This window comes from Staurois parvus, unplaced genomic scaffold (genome assembly GCF_062004578.1).
Source record: "Staurois parvus isolate SC_StPar_1 unplaced genomic scaffold, SC_StPar_1.0 ptg000118l, whole genome shotgun sequence".
Taxonomy (NCBI): domain Eukaryota; kingdom Metazoa; phylum Chordata; class Amphibia; order Anura; family Ranidae; genus Staurois; species Staurois parvus.
Genome location: NW_028317914.1, coordinates 1,378,634 through 1,394,011, shown reverse-complemented (window position 1 = coordinate 1,394,011; position 15,378 = coordinate 1,378,634).

The following is a 15,378-nucleotide window of genomic DNA, read 5'->3' as shown; positions in this document are numbered from 1 at the left end:
GAGCAAAACCAGGTGGCAACACTATTTACAGCTCACCGATTCAACTTGCACACTGCTGTATCAAGCATGTTAGTTCTCATGGAAGTAGAATATTGGTACCACTGCTTCTAGGGAGCAGGGCTTGGTGAGCACTTACATGAAGTTCATACATTATAGTCATAGTGAGGTTAAGCCCTTTTATTTTATATTTATGTCATATGGTGATGTATCAAGTGGGACATTTTCTAAAATACCATTTATATTATTAGAAAATTGTGTCATTGAAAGTGAGCATAAAAATACTCAACCCTCACAGATTGAAGTCATGAAAAGCTCCACACTCACAATTTATACAATGTATACTTTTGGTGCCATTTGCTGGGTGAATTGATAAAAAAATGAATACACAAATTACTAACATTATTGGACCTCACAGTTTTTCCAATATTGTGCGGCTCGGTAGTAAGTGTCATCAAAGCTAAAACAAAGTCTGAAATTTTTAGCCATTTGTTTGAAAAATTAAAATAGGTTGGCAACACTAACATAGTGGTATTATAACAAAACAATGAATTACATTCAATTTTATGTCATATCTAAAGTATTAATCTTTTTTGTATTTTATTCAAAGTGATAGAGTAGTTCATGGAATTTGTTTTCTTTTTCTTTCCGTATCAGTATTGTGTCAGTGCATGACATTGTAGGAAACAGCTGTTCACTTTAACAAGGTGATGACATACTTGGAATTTTCATGATAAATATTCCATGGAATGGATGAATCTGAATCAAAAAGCAGGTGCTATACAGCTGTTTTCCAATTTAAAACCTTTACCATCTCTTCACGTCCAATATACTGAAGAAGTGAAAAAGTCAACAGTGGATCCATGGGCTCGATTAAATAAAAGATGCAAATAAAGGGGTAGTTTTATATCAAAGTATCACTATGTATCACACCCTAAACTGAAAATAATTTCATGTATCACTTTCATATCGTTTGTACCTTTATGCACTTCATCAATAAAAGCTTTTTTCTTGGAAAAAAAAAAAACCTGAAAATAAATTTAAATTGATATTTCAGTTATAAATGGAACCTGGTAGACTTAGACAAGCACTGGCTTGTTACACAGTATATCCAGGACTTTTTTTCTCAGAGAATAGGTGCAGGTACTCCCCCCTTCCGCGTCACCCCTTGTCTCTGCCCCCTACCCACCCCCGAGCACTGTCCCTTGGTTCCACCCTCTGCCCACCTTACTGTACCATTCCTTTAAGAGACAAGAACCAAGTATCATCTTATGGTGTAATCTGTATTGTATGGAATTTGTTAATAATAACAAGAAAAGCAGTAAAACTTATCCCCTGCAGCAAGCAACAATAGACCCCTCTAGCAACAATATACCCCCTGCAACAAAATACCCCCAACACAACAATAGACCCCTGCCAGCTTCAATAGACTCCTCCCTCAAGAGTAGATAACTCCCAGCAACACTTGACCCCCCCCGAAATATAAGACCCCCTCAACAACAATAGATCCCCACCAGCAACAATAGACCTCCCCAGCAGCAATAGCCCCCCCTCAACATTAGACCCGCCTAGTGACAATAAATCACCCAGCAGCCAGCATCAATAGACCCTCCAGCACACCACAGCACCCCTTGCATCCATTCAGTGCTGGAAGCACCAGAACTGCAATCCCCCGGGTTCCTGCTGAAAGAAAGCCCTGAGTGTATCCTAGATACCCCACAACAGTGATAACTACCTGGTATTTTTTTAAGATTCAATTTCTGTCCGCCTAAATGTTTTGGGTGCTCTCTTCTACATTTGACGTTCCAGCTATTCCAGTGGCGTTCTCAATATATAAAATAAATACAGATCCAACAAGGAGAGTGGGAAACCCTCATACACAGCAGGTGTACAGGCCCAGAAACTCAATCAAGAAACTGGTAGTTTAAAAAGTTTTTTTAAATATCCACTCCTGAAGTGGGGTCCCCAGGATGACTGGCTGGTGACACAGATTAGGTGAGACAGGTTCAAAATGGAATATTAAATCATTTGGCAGACGTGCGGTCAGAACAGACTGGGGGGCCATTGTATGGATTAGTCATATAATAGAAAAAGTTCATTTCATTGCAGCTTTTTCACCAAGTGTACTATAGTCCAGTAAATGTACACAAACTGGGACTTTGTCTCACTCCTCAACATTTTTAATGTTCTGGTGAACATGCAGATATCTCACACACTGCTTCCATTACCCTTGGGCATCTCATACACCCCTTACCCTATCCAAGTTCTAATGCCCCTAATGAAATCCAAAAAACAAGTTCAAGAACTGGTTACTGTCTCCTGGATGCAAGTCTGAATGGAAAATGTGTGTTGCCTGGCTGTGCAGGACTATAGGAAGACCCAAAACTCAGTAAGACTCCTAAGGGGGTAGTGCTACACACATTATTGTTCAGGCATTAATATAGAGTTGGTGACCAGGGACAAAGAGAAGTCAAATTTGTTAAATACCTTCTTCAGCTCTGTGTATACAAAGGAGCATGGGGGAGCTCTTGTCCATAATGGGCATGGTATTGACACAGCTCCAGATGATCCACATTGGCTCACAACTGATACGATCCAAAAATATTTAGAAAGAATAAAGGTGAATAAAGCACCTGGACTGGATGGCATACACCCACGGGTCCTTAAAGAATTGAGCTCTGTCATTTCAAAACCATTGTTTCTAATTTTTAGGGACTCTCTAATGACTGGCATAGTACCACTGGATTGGCATAAGGCCAATGTGGTGCCAATATTTAAAAAGGGGTCGAAATCTTTACCAAGTAATTATAGACCTGTTAGTTTAATTTCTGTAGTTGGGAAGATGCTGGGGAGTTTCATAAAAGACCACATACAGGTGAAACTCGAAAAATGAGAATATCGCGCAAAAGTTCTTTTTTTTCAGTAATGCAACTAAAAAGGTGAAACTAATATATGAGATAGACTCATTACATGCAAAGCAAGATAGTTCAAGACGTGATTTGTCATAATTGTGATGGTTATGGCTTACAGCTCATGAAAACCCCAAATCCACAATCTCAGAAAATTAGAATATTACATGCAATCAATAAAACAAGGATTGTACATAGAACAATATCGGACCTTGAAAAGTATAAGCATGCATATGTACTCAGTACTTGGTTTGGGCCCCTTTTGCAACAATTACTGCCTCAATGCGTCGTGGCATGGAAGCTATCAGCCTGTGGTACTGCTGAGGTGTTATGTCTTCTGCATTGTTCGGTCTCATGCCTCTCATCTTTCTCTTGGCGATGCCCCATAGATTCTCTACAGGGTTCAGGTCAGGCGAGTTTGCTGGCCAATCAAGCACAGTAATCCCACGGTCATTGAACCAGGTTTTGGTGCTTTTGGCAGTGTGGGCAGGTGCCAAGTCCTACTGGAAAATGAAGTCAGCATCCCCATAAACCTCGTCTGCGGAAGGAAGCATGAAGTGCTCTAAAATCTCCTGGTAGACGGCTGCGTTGACCCTGGACTTAATGAAGCACAGTGGATCAACACCAGCAGATGACATGGCTCCCCAAATCAACACAGACTGTGGAAACTTCACACTGGACTTCAAGCATCTTACAGTGTGTGCCTCTCCATTCTTCCTCCATACTCTGGGTCCTTGGTTTCCAAATGAGATGCAAAAGTTGCTCTCATCAGAAAAGAGGTTTTTGGACCACTGAGCAACAGACCAGGTCTGTTTTTTTTTAGCCCAGGTAAAGCGCTTCTGATGTTGTTTGTTGTTCAGGAGCGGCTTGACAAGAGGAATACGGTATTTGAAGCCCATGTCCAGGATCCATCTGTGTGTGGCGGCTCTTAATGCACTGACTCCAGCCTCAGTCCACTCCTTGTGAAAGTCCCCAGCACTTTTGAATGGCCTTTCAAACAATCCTTTCAAACAATGGCCTCCTGACAATCCTCTCCAGGCTACGGTCATCCCTGCTGCTTGTGCACCTTTTTCTTGCACACTTTTCCCTTCCACATAACTTTCTATTAATGTGCTTTGATACAGCACTTTGGGAACATCCAACTTCTTTTGCAATTACCTTCTGAGGCTTCCTCTCCTTATTGAGGGTGTTAATGATGATTTTCTGCACAACTGTCAGGTCAGCAGTCTTTCCCATGATTGTGATTCCTACTGAACCAGACTGAGAGACCATTTAAAGGCTTAGGAACCCTTTGCATGTGTTATGGCTTAATTAGCTGATTAGAGTGGGACACTTTGAGCCGAGAATATTGTACCTTTTCACAATATTCTAATTTTCTGAGATTGTGGATTTGGGGTTTTCATGAGCTGTAAGCCATACTCATCACAATTGTGACAAAGCTTGATCTATCTTGCTTTGCATGTAATAAGTCTATCTCATATATTAGTTTCACCTTTTAAGTTGCATTACTGAAATAAATGACCTTTTGCACGATATTCTAATTTTTTGAGTTTCACCTGTAGATGAGTTCTTGCTGGAAAAAATATTTTTAGCAACAGACAAAATGGATTCATGAAAGACGGAAGTTGTCAAACAAATCTGATTTCTTTTTATGAGGAGGTGAGCAAAACCTTGGACAGAGGATGGACTTTTGTCTTTTTTTCAGACAGAATAACTATTTAGCTATTAAGAAATAAGCCTTCTTTTGACTCCTGATGTGTATAGTGAGGTCAGGTCCTCAAACATGTTTGATTGAACCAGCTTTCAGGTACATTTGGTTTGAATTTGAGATCAGTTTCATGTACTTCTGAGATCAACCACAGTTCTTTGACAGGTGCATTTGACCTAGAGTTGACCTCCTACTGACTTTTGCATGGGGAGGGAAGAAGTTCTGATGCAAACAAAAGACCATATAAACAGGCTTTTTACACTTCTACAGCTTGATTTTCTCAAACTGCTAAGGCATATGACAAACTGCATGGATGCGCACAGGAGTGAAAAAGACCTTAAAAATAACTGGGGGAATTAACAAAGAGTGATTGTGACATAAATGTACAGATTTGAGTAGCTGAAATGTGACCTGTAGCATATGTAATGGTAAATTTAGTTCAGTCCTTGTTATTAAAGAAATATTCAGTCATAGGTACTCAGAGACAGATGGTCACCAATTAGCATCTGAAAAAGAGACAGAGCTTCCTCAGGCTTGAAGAGATGCCTGGGTGCTAATAAGATTTTGTCACCTATATGTAATCAGACTTTGCCATCTTCCTGAAGTTTAAAAGAGAAACGCAGACGTTTCAGTTTCATGACACCAGGGGGGCTCTGATCTGTCTAGGGAGCTCTAAAGTATATACATACATCAAAGGAGTATGTTTCATCCCTCATACAAGCTAAAATATTAGTTGCAGAGAGATGAAAATACTTCCTTCTGATGGGGCACTCTGTAGGCTACATCGGCATATAGAATATAGAATGCCAGAAAAATTCAGGAAATGGTTATGTGGCGCTGGAGTGCGATAGCGGAACAGTGATTGGTACTGTCGCGTTCGGACTGATGCGCTGGTGTCGGAAATTCAATCCCTGACTTGGTGATTCAAGTCCAATTGACTTTGGGCAGTTCAGCACCCAGAACAGTCTGTGGGCGGGTACAGGAACACCCCCCAGAGTCGATTGGCCAAGGACTAATGTCCAGCTTACGTCCATATCCCCATAAATTGAGAACCCTGACATTTGGATTCGTATGGAGCTGGTTCGATTGACTAATCTTCAGAGAGATTAGATTGTATTGTATTTTAGTGCCTTTATATGCTCGGTCAAGTTCATTGCCTGTCTGTATGTAATTACACTGTGTGTTGGCAGATTGTCTGCAGATTGTAAAGGTAACAGGTCTGCCAGAAGGAGATCTGTGTGTGTGTGGTGTCCCAGCAGGCCAGTAAAGCTGTTGGGTGGTGGCAAGCTACCGTTTGTGGTGTGTCTGGTGTGGGGGTTTGTGGACAGTGGAAGGGTGATTAACACCGGGGTTCTGGCTTGTAGGATAACAGGAGGGATCCTAGAAGGGTGTCATTGCTAAGCTGCTCCTCAACTCTAACTAGTGCACCAGATTGTATAGATTGTAAGATTTGTATCTGCCAGTGTGTGTGGTCAACCAGCTGGATTGGAGTGGAGTCTCCCTCCGGTGGTGGCCAAGAGGTAGTGCGGGCTGTGAAAGTATATCACGGCCGGTCTTATAAACGTAGCTATATTCAAAGTCAAGTCCCCCTTATTCCCTCTTACCCCAAGTCACGGCTGCACGTGCGCACCTCGGTTAGCTAGTCGCTGTGGTCGTGGCATGTGGGTTGAACTCGTGACAGTGATAAAAGCATTTTCTTGCACCAGTCTTCTAAACTTAGAAAACAGAGCAGATGCTTTGTTAATTAGGACTGATCGGCTCAGTTGAGTGTGGTAGGAAGGAGAAGAGCTGTGCACGTTCTGCTCATGTGAGTAGAGAGAGGCATATGAGATGTCTGCTAACAGTTCGCATCCTGTACAGTGGGTCCAACCTGGTAAGGATCTACAGATGTTTCCCATACTAAATACTTCCCGTAAACCCTGTTAATTTGGTGCATTACCTATGCCCGTTTCTATTTCACTCTGAAATAGAAAATGGCATGGGTGACATAGATAGACCTAAAACAGGCCTACATGCTTAGTTAGTGTGGTGCACGCCACTCCAGACAGTTTCCTGCTTGTTTTATGGTGCAGGAGGCTTAGTTAATTCCCTGATTGTTTCCAAATTATAAAAAAACCTTGTTATCATAGTTGAAACCAAGAACTCTCTCCACCGCTGATTCCTTTCCTTTGCATCATGTTTATTACCACAGTGCTCTTTAAAGCTGAACTCTGGGGGAAATTCAAAACTACCCTTACAGTGGGCTCAAACACAAATTTTTTAGTCCGTGGTACTACTAAAAAGCCAAAAAACGTATCTTATCCCTCGCTCCTGCAGGCTTCTTCCTTTCCATGCAGCTAGCCCCCTGGAGCCACTTCTCTTTGGCCCTCCATTGGTTGCAGGCTCTCTGATGGTATCATGTACAATGAAGGATCAGCAGTCGTGCATTACAAGTGAGGATCCCGAGGGTCGCCCACAACTCGGAGTATTAGAGAATAGAAGATAAATATCTTTCATCAAATGTCAAACAGCAAGTGAAACAATGTAAAAAGACCTATCCTTGGTAAATATTTTCCCATAACATGCACTATTTTTCATTAGCAAAATACAGATTGATTTTAGCTGTGAACAGAAAGATTTGTCAAACTTAGCATCTGACATTTTTTCCAGAGATAATTTATATGTGAATACAGCTGGCAATTTTCCATAAATCACTGAGATACAGCATGATTCAATACCAGTAACTAGGTAAATGTACTAAACACATATTTTCCCTATCTTCCCGACCATCATCCTCACCTGAAGAGTTCAGTCAAAGCTTCACAGTTTATTTTTACAGCTGTGGATCTACATAATGAAAAATTTACAAGTGAACAGTCAGTGGCCACTTTACTGGGTGCACTTATCCAACAGGGTCAGGGTCACCACTGATACTCAGTTAAGCTGTCCATATACATTTAGTTTCTTTCAACCAGCAGATTGAATGAAAAAAAAATGAGCCGATGCCAACATCCACACACTTGATGTGGATGGGGCAATCATTCCTGTTGAGCTATTGCATTCTGATGGGGCTTTCCATACCATCAGAATACAATGATCAGTGTTGCTGGTTAAAGCCAGCAGCACTGATCATTCAGGATAAACCCAACAGGCTGGTTGTACACAAGTGAATTGATAGATTGACTTGCGTACAACCAGTCTGCCCATACATGGATCAGCCAGTCCAGCAGGGACCATGGTCCAGCAGGGATCCACATATGGCCAGACTTACTCTTTGATTCTCAGTTATCTTAAAGGGGCTGATTTGCACCAAGAAAACATTTGCTATACCATTACACCATCATAACTGCCAGCACCTGCTTGAATCATTGACAAAAGTGTAAGCCGTGTACCAGGGTGGGCTCCCCAGGATACAGTGAAGTCACGAATGAGGAGAGCAACCCCAACACCAGCTTTTGCCACAACAGAATTTTACTTAGATGTGGCAAATAAACACAACCACAAATGCTAAGAACATACAATAAATTATTGTATGAACATTACAATAAACATACACCCAGCCCAAAGGCTGAGACCCTTGTGCTGCACAGCATGGCGCCTCCTGATGGATGAAGGTAGAAGGTATAGTAAATTACCTACTGGCAGGCACAACTAAGCTGCCCCACCTTACCCGTTATTACCCTAATAGAGCAGGAATCAGTGTATGGGTGTATGGTATGGGCTAGCTTGCGGTGCAGCACAACAGCTTACAATCTTACACAAATCTACAGTATTCCTCCTCCCATAACTGGTCCTGTAGCACATGCCTGAGTATTCCTTCTGAGCAAAACGCCAGTTTGGCTTGAGTTTGTAGGATGTTATCAGCTCTCCAATGTGAAATGTCACTTTAAGTTATGAAGTCCTTGCAATGATCAGTAAAAACACTTGTGGCCTGACACAAACAGAGACCCTAACTAACTAACTATAGGCCTGGACTTAGTTTCTAGGCGCCAACACTGAAATGAGGTGCGTGCACAATCTTACCGACCCAGGTCTGCTTCATCCACTGGTGACTCTGAACAGAACAAATGTCTCTCCAACAAGCATGCGGTATCGCAGTATATATTGCTTAGTTCCTCTGCTCTCATCAGCATTCTTGGCAGCAATCTTCCTTTCTCTGAACAGGATCAGGGTCTTGGACACGATCAGCTTCACTTAGCTGCAGCTCTGGTTACTGAGGGATGTTCTCACACCTGGATGCCATCAGATTCTCAGCTCACATGGCCCCTGCATTCAACATCCTCTAAATATGGCTGCTCTCTCTCCTCTTCCTGTTCCCTCAACTCTGTGTGAAAACTCCACCTCTTCATGAATATAGAAATATCTATGCAGTCTGAGGCTGTGTTAGAAAAACAGTGACATCTTGTGGCTAAACTGCAGAATGTCAGTCCAAACATTTAATTTACTCCACACAAGCAGTATTCACACAATGAGAGCTGTTTCCCCATCTCACACAAGACAGTAGAAATCTACGCATTCATGCTATGTACTGTACATCAAATGCTAACATGTCACAGCGAGTTTCTAAGTCTTCCCCACTCTACTAAAGTAAAGCTGATCATGCACTGATCAAAATTTGTCTGGTTCAGCAGGGACTGGCTGACTTTGGATTAGGGTGTGGCTGTCCCTGCTGATTAACTTCTATTAACCACTTTGTAACCGCGCTATAGCCAAATGGTGGCTATAGCGCGGTTACCTAGTTCTGGGAGGGCGTCATACGATATCCTCCCAAAACGCACCCTCCTGCTGGCCCCTAGGGGCACGCACCTGGCGAAATCTGTGATCGTTGTTTCTTACGGACACAGCTAATCATATGATGAGGTAAAAGGCCAATCACAGCTGCCTTTTATCGCGTGATTAGCTGTGTCCAATGACACAGCAGATCACAGAGTGAATACTGTCACAGCGTGAGGAAAGTACTGCTGATAACCAGCAGCTGTCACAGAGGAGATCAGCACTGACCATCAGGGCACTGATCACCAGGCACTGATGATCTTGAGCTGCTGACCGCTCAACATTTTCCCTTGGTGGCTAACTTGCTATGGTTGGAGTCTCTGTGGGTACCGGGGAAGGGACAACCCACCACTCCTCCCCCTCCTCTAAGGGGATTTCCTCTGTACTCAGAGCAGGAGGAGCCATCGCCTCCACGCACACTGGTTCATCAAAATTACAATGCCTCAACATGTTACGGTGCAAGTTTCGTGAGGGCCCCCCAGTCCCTATTGGCTCTACCTCATAGACAGACTGGGATGGCAGGGTCTACCCTCCTCTTTACCGTGTATGGGACCGCCTCCCACCGCCCATCCAACTTTCCAGACGGCCGCTTGGATTTGACTATCACTCGATCACCCGGGGCATACCCCTCCTTCTGCACCAGTCTTGGATTGGGGTATACCACCTGTCTATGGCGCTCCCCCGCAACCTTGTGGATCGCTCTAAGCCGGCGGCAGTGCTCTTGCGCCCAGGCGGTAGTATTTCTTGGTAGTGGTTCCATCGGATCGGGCATGTGGAGATCTTCAATCTCCCGTCCGACTCTCCCAAACATGAGCATATGTGGGGAGTATCCGGTGGTACTGTGTACCCTGTTATTATAGGTCCACATCAGTTCAGGTAGCTCGCATGCCCCGTTTCCCTGGGGGTGATACGGGGTGGTGTGGGAACGTTCGATCCCATGCAGTTGGTACAACTCATTCATTAGAGTACCCTGAAAATATGCCCCCTGGTCCGAATGTATTCTCTGTGGGCACCCGAACACCTGTATAAAGTGTTTGCAGACTGCTGCAGCGGCCGACTCTGCCTTCTGGTCTCTGGTGGGTACAGCCACCGCATACTTTGTGAAATGATCTGTCATGACTAGACAGTACGAGTGTCCCGAGGTAGAGTACACAATCTGTACATGATCGATAATAAGGAGCTCTAGGGGTGCTGATGTCCGGATGGCCTGGACAGGAGCCCGCTGTTCAGTACTCTTACTCAGCCCGCAGGGCCGACACTTAAGACATGCCTCGGCCACCATGTTTGCCAAATCGGGACAGTACACGAGCCGTTGGATCCATTTGAATGTTTTATCGCTCCCAAAATGGGCACCCCTCTCATGGGCCTCCCGGGCAGCCTCCGGTCCCAATGACATGGGGATGACAATTTGTCACCGGTACTGCAACTCTGACTGCAAGTATATGGTCCGACACAGGAGGCCCTGGGTAACAGTTAGCTTATCCCATTGCCTCAACAACTTTTGGCCCTCGGGAGTCAGACAAGCCCGCTCTTCTGACCAAGAACAAATCTTGATGAATGATCCACCAGCACGACCCCCTTCTTGCCAACGTCTTGCCCACGCAGCCGGACCTGCATCCAGACTATTCCTTGGACATCCATCTCTCTGTTATTGGCAGCCGTCAGCTTGATGACGCTCCCGTCTTCCGGCTCCATCATATGTCCAAAGTGTCTTTCGAAGAACTCCAGAGGCATAAGTGTGCACTCCGACCCTGTATCAACTAGGCAGCGTACCTTCTGGCCTTCCAACTCGGCTTCCATAACGGGGCTGCTGGCATACAGGTCGTGTTCCTCATGCTTAGGACTTAGCTTCTGGTGTACCGCCGCAGGACGCCCAGCTACTGCGGCGGTCGGAAGTTTAACGTCTGCTCAGACTTCATCTGTTCTGGGCACTCTCTGGCCATGTGGCCATACTGTCGATAAGCCCAACAGAGGGGTCCCCTTTTGACGTGCCCCCGCAGCTGAGTTATCCTGAGTGGAGTGGCGCGAGGGTCATTTCCGGAGACCGGGGAGATTCTGCCTTCATCTGGGACACTTCCAGACGAAGTTCTCTTAATTCTGTCCGCAGGGCCTGGACCACATCCTTTAAGGATTCTTCAGATGCAGACTGACCTCTTGTAGCATGGATACTACTCACTATTCTCGCTGCCACAGGTATGCACTCCTCCTCTCTCTCCACGGCGGCTAAGTAGATGCTGTAGAATGTCATGTTGGGCGCCGTCCGGGTCATCTCTTGCAATTTGTCCTGTAAGAACTTGTTGGAGAGCCCCACTATGAACTGGTCTCGTAGTAGCCAGTCCACCTCCTGGAAAGCTCCCATGGCCTCTGGATCTCGCCGCTGTATTTCATTTAGCGTCTCCTGTAGGGCATTGGAGTACCTCATCAGGGTCTCGCCCTCTTGCTGTGGTCGGTTGAATAAGTGACTCAGCAGCTGCACTACTTTAGCAAGCCCCTCTTGGGCTCTCTCCAGCAGGAAGAATATTTTCTCTAGGGTGTCTCTCTCAGATTCGGGCCTTACCATCACTGTCCGTCTGACGTCACCCTCTAGAGCCCCCAATGCAACCTCTGCCTGCAGCTCGGAAGTCAGGTTACACATTCTAACCGCACTTTGCACTCTTTCAGTCCAGTCCTGCAACGTCATATTTTTACCATCAAATTTTGGCAGGTGACTCAACAGCGCTCCCACGGGAATGTACCCTACTGGTATGGGCAGGGCGGGGGCAAGCTGTATCAGCGGTGTTGGGACAACTTGGTCTTGCACCGGCGCACCCTGAGCTGGGTCCTGGACCGGTGCCATTGGCGCCGGGGGAAGATCTCCTGCCGCATTCCAGTCCATAACGGTCGCTGTATCCTGCTGACTACGCCAAGTCTTAAGCCGTGTACCGGGGTGGGCTCCCCAGGATACAGTGTAGTCACGAATGAGGAAAGCAACCCCAACACCAGCTTTTGCCACAACAGAATTTTACTTAGATGTGGCCAGTAAACACAACCATAAATGCTGGGAACATACAATACATTTACATACACCCAGCCCAAAGGCTGAGACCCTTGTGCTGCACAGCACGGTGCCTTCTGATGGATGAAGGTAGAAAGTGAAGTAATTTACCTACTGGCGGGCACAAATAAGCTGCCACATCTTACCCGTTATTACCCTAAAAGAGCAGGAATCAGTGTATGGGTGTATGGTATGGGCTAGCCCGCGGTGCAGCACAACAGCTTACAATCTTACACAAATCTACAGTATTCCCTCTCCCATAACTGGTCCTGTAGCACGTGCCTGAGTATTTCTTCTGAGCAAAGCACCAGTCTGGCTTGAGTTTGTAGGATTTTATCAGTTCTCCAATGTGAAATGTCACTTTAAGTTGTGGAGTCCTTCCAATAATCAGTAACAACACTTGCGGCCTGACACAAACAGAGACCCTAACTATCGGCCTGGACTCAGTCTCTGGGCGCCAACACTGAAATGAGGTGCGTGCACAATCTTACCGACCCGCGTCTGCTTTGCATCCGCTGGTGACTCTGAACAGAACAAATGTTGCTTAGTTCCTCTGCTCTCATCAGCCTTCCTGGCAGCAATCTCTGGTTAGTGAGGGACGCTTTCACACCTGGATGTCATTGGATTTTCAGCTCACACGGCCCCTGCATTCAGCATCGTCCAAAACATGGCTCCTGTCTCCTCTTCCTGTTTTCCTCAACTCCATGCGAAAACCCTACCTCTTCATGAATATACAAATATCTATGCAGTCTGAGCCTGTGTTAGAAAAACATTGACATCTTGTGGCTAAACCGCAGAATGTCAGTCAAAACATCAATTTACTCCACACAATAATTTACTGCACATAAACAGTGTTCAAACAATGAGAGCTGTTTCCCCATCTCACACATTATCCACAGCAGCTTATTAAGGCCCCTTTCACATGGGCGTCCCGTATGTCCTTTTTTCATCTGTCCATTTACAGATGAAAAATGGACCCCCATGTATTTCTATGGACTTTCAGATGTAAACGGATTTACATCCGTTAATGCCCGCATCCATTAACATCCGTTTTTTTGAATGAAAGAAAACTCTATTTTTCTTCTGCAAAAAAACTCAGGATGGACGAAAAACGGATGTCAATGGATGTAAATGGATGTAAATGGACCAAAAAAAGATGTAAACGGATGAAAAATGGATGTAAACGGATCTAAACGGATGAAAACGGATGTAAACCAATGTAAACGGATGACAAACTGATGCAAACGGATGAAAGAAACAGATGAAAAAACAGATGTAAACTGATAAAAAACCAGCTGTAAACTCATCCGTTTTTTCTTTGAAAAAACATGACTGAACTGAAGAAAAAAAACAGAACGCCTGTTTGAAAGGACCCTTAGGGATAAAACAGCTGATTATAGCCTTGTGATTAAACTATAAAAATCTGCGCTGGTTCAAATAAGTCACAATCTGCCAACGCTAAATTTTGATAAAGAATTTTCAAAACATACAATATATATAAAAGTTTAGCGCTAAAAAATTAAAGAGTAATAATAAAATTCTAGCTGTCCGTCCGTAAAGCTAGATAAGAAAATGTTCCAATGCAATATTTAAATCATAAAAATGATATACAAAATGATAAATTAGTAGTGGGGCCCAACACACAGCGCTAAGCTTGCAGGCAGATTAGACAGAGGAAGGATGTGGCGCATGCGCGGAATAGCGGATCCTCAGGCTCCCCATCACGTAGCTGCCTAATGAGTGTATGAGTGTCCTCAACAGCTTCAGGCCCTTAATGTCTGGCGTTTCTACTGGAACCGGTTCCGCTTTGCATTTATTGGCGATAAGGATCATACATTCACACCATAGTCATAGGCTCTTGATGAAAATACAGCAAACTCTGTACTCCTGCGTTTGGGGATGGACTTAGGTAAGGCTATGGTAACAATTCAGATTTCCTGGAAAATGCATTCCTTGCTGCCCTCAACAGACCATGGTAGTCTAATGTCACTGGATACAAAGAAAAACAAACAGAAAGGTACAGACTCTCAGTTTGTTGGCTCCGAGGAAGAGGCTGAGTCATCGAAACGCGTTAGACTGTTGGAAGTCCAGAGTTCCATTTATGGACTTATATGCAGTGTGGATTGGACACCGCTGTTTAGTGTGATGTGCCTTTGACCTGTATGTCAATTGTGAGTACGATACTTACTTTTTATCCTTCCAATAAATATTTTTTCCCATAATGCACTAGGCTGGTGCGCCCTCCATTTGTTTTTCTTTGTATCCAGTGACATTGGACTACCCTGCTCTGTTGAGGGCAGCAAGGAGTGCATTTTCCAAGACATCTGAATTGTTACCATAGCCTCAGCTAAGTCCATCCCCAAGCGCAGGAGTAAAAACATGTTCTGAAAAAGCATTCCAAATGTTCTTCCTGTTTGCTTTGTGGCAAGTGTAGGTGACCGTCGGATATTACAGTTTTTTCATTTCGTGAACATGCCACTTTTAATGCCTGACAATGCATACATTGATGGTCAATGCGGAGTGGGCGAATGATATGTAAGCCACATTTGGATGCTATGGAGGAGGCTGGAGTAGTTGCTTAATTCTCATTCTTGAGCTGATTTTGACCACTCTATAACATGATGGTCAAATACATCTGATGAGCCTTCTTGGTGCACGGAGTGGGGTGACATGTGTTTGCACGGATAATGTTTGGTTGTAGATTCACATTTGCACTTGACAATTGAAGATTCACATTTGCACTTGACAATTGAAGATTCACATTTGCACTTGACAATTGAAGATTCACATTTGCACTTGACAATTGAAGATTCACATTTGCACTTAACAACTAAAGATTCACATTTGCACTTGACAACTGAAGATTCACATTTTCACTTGACAATTGAAGATTCACATTTGCACTTGACAACTGAAGATTCACATTTGCACTTGACAACTGAAGATTCACATTTGCACTTGACAATTGAAGTTTCACA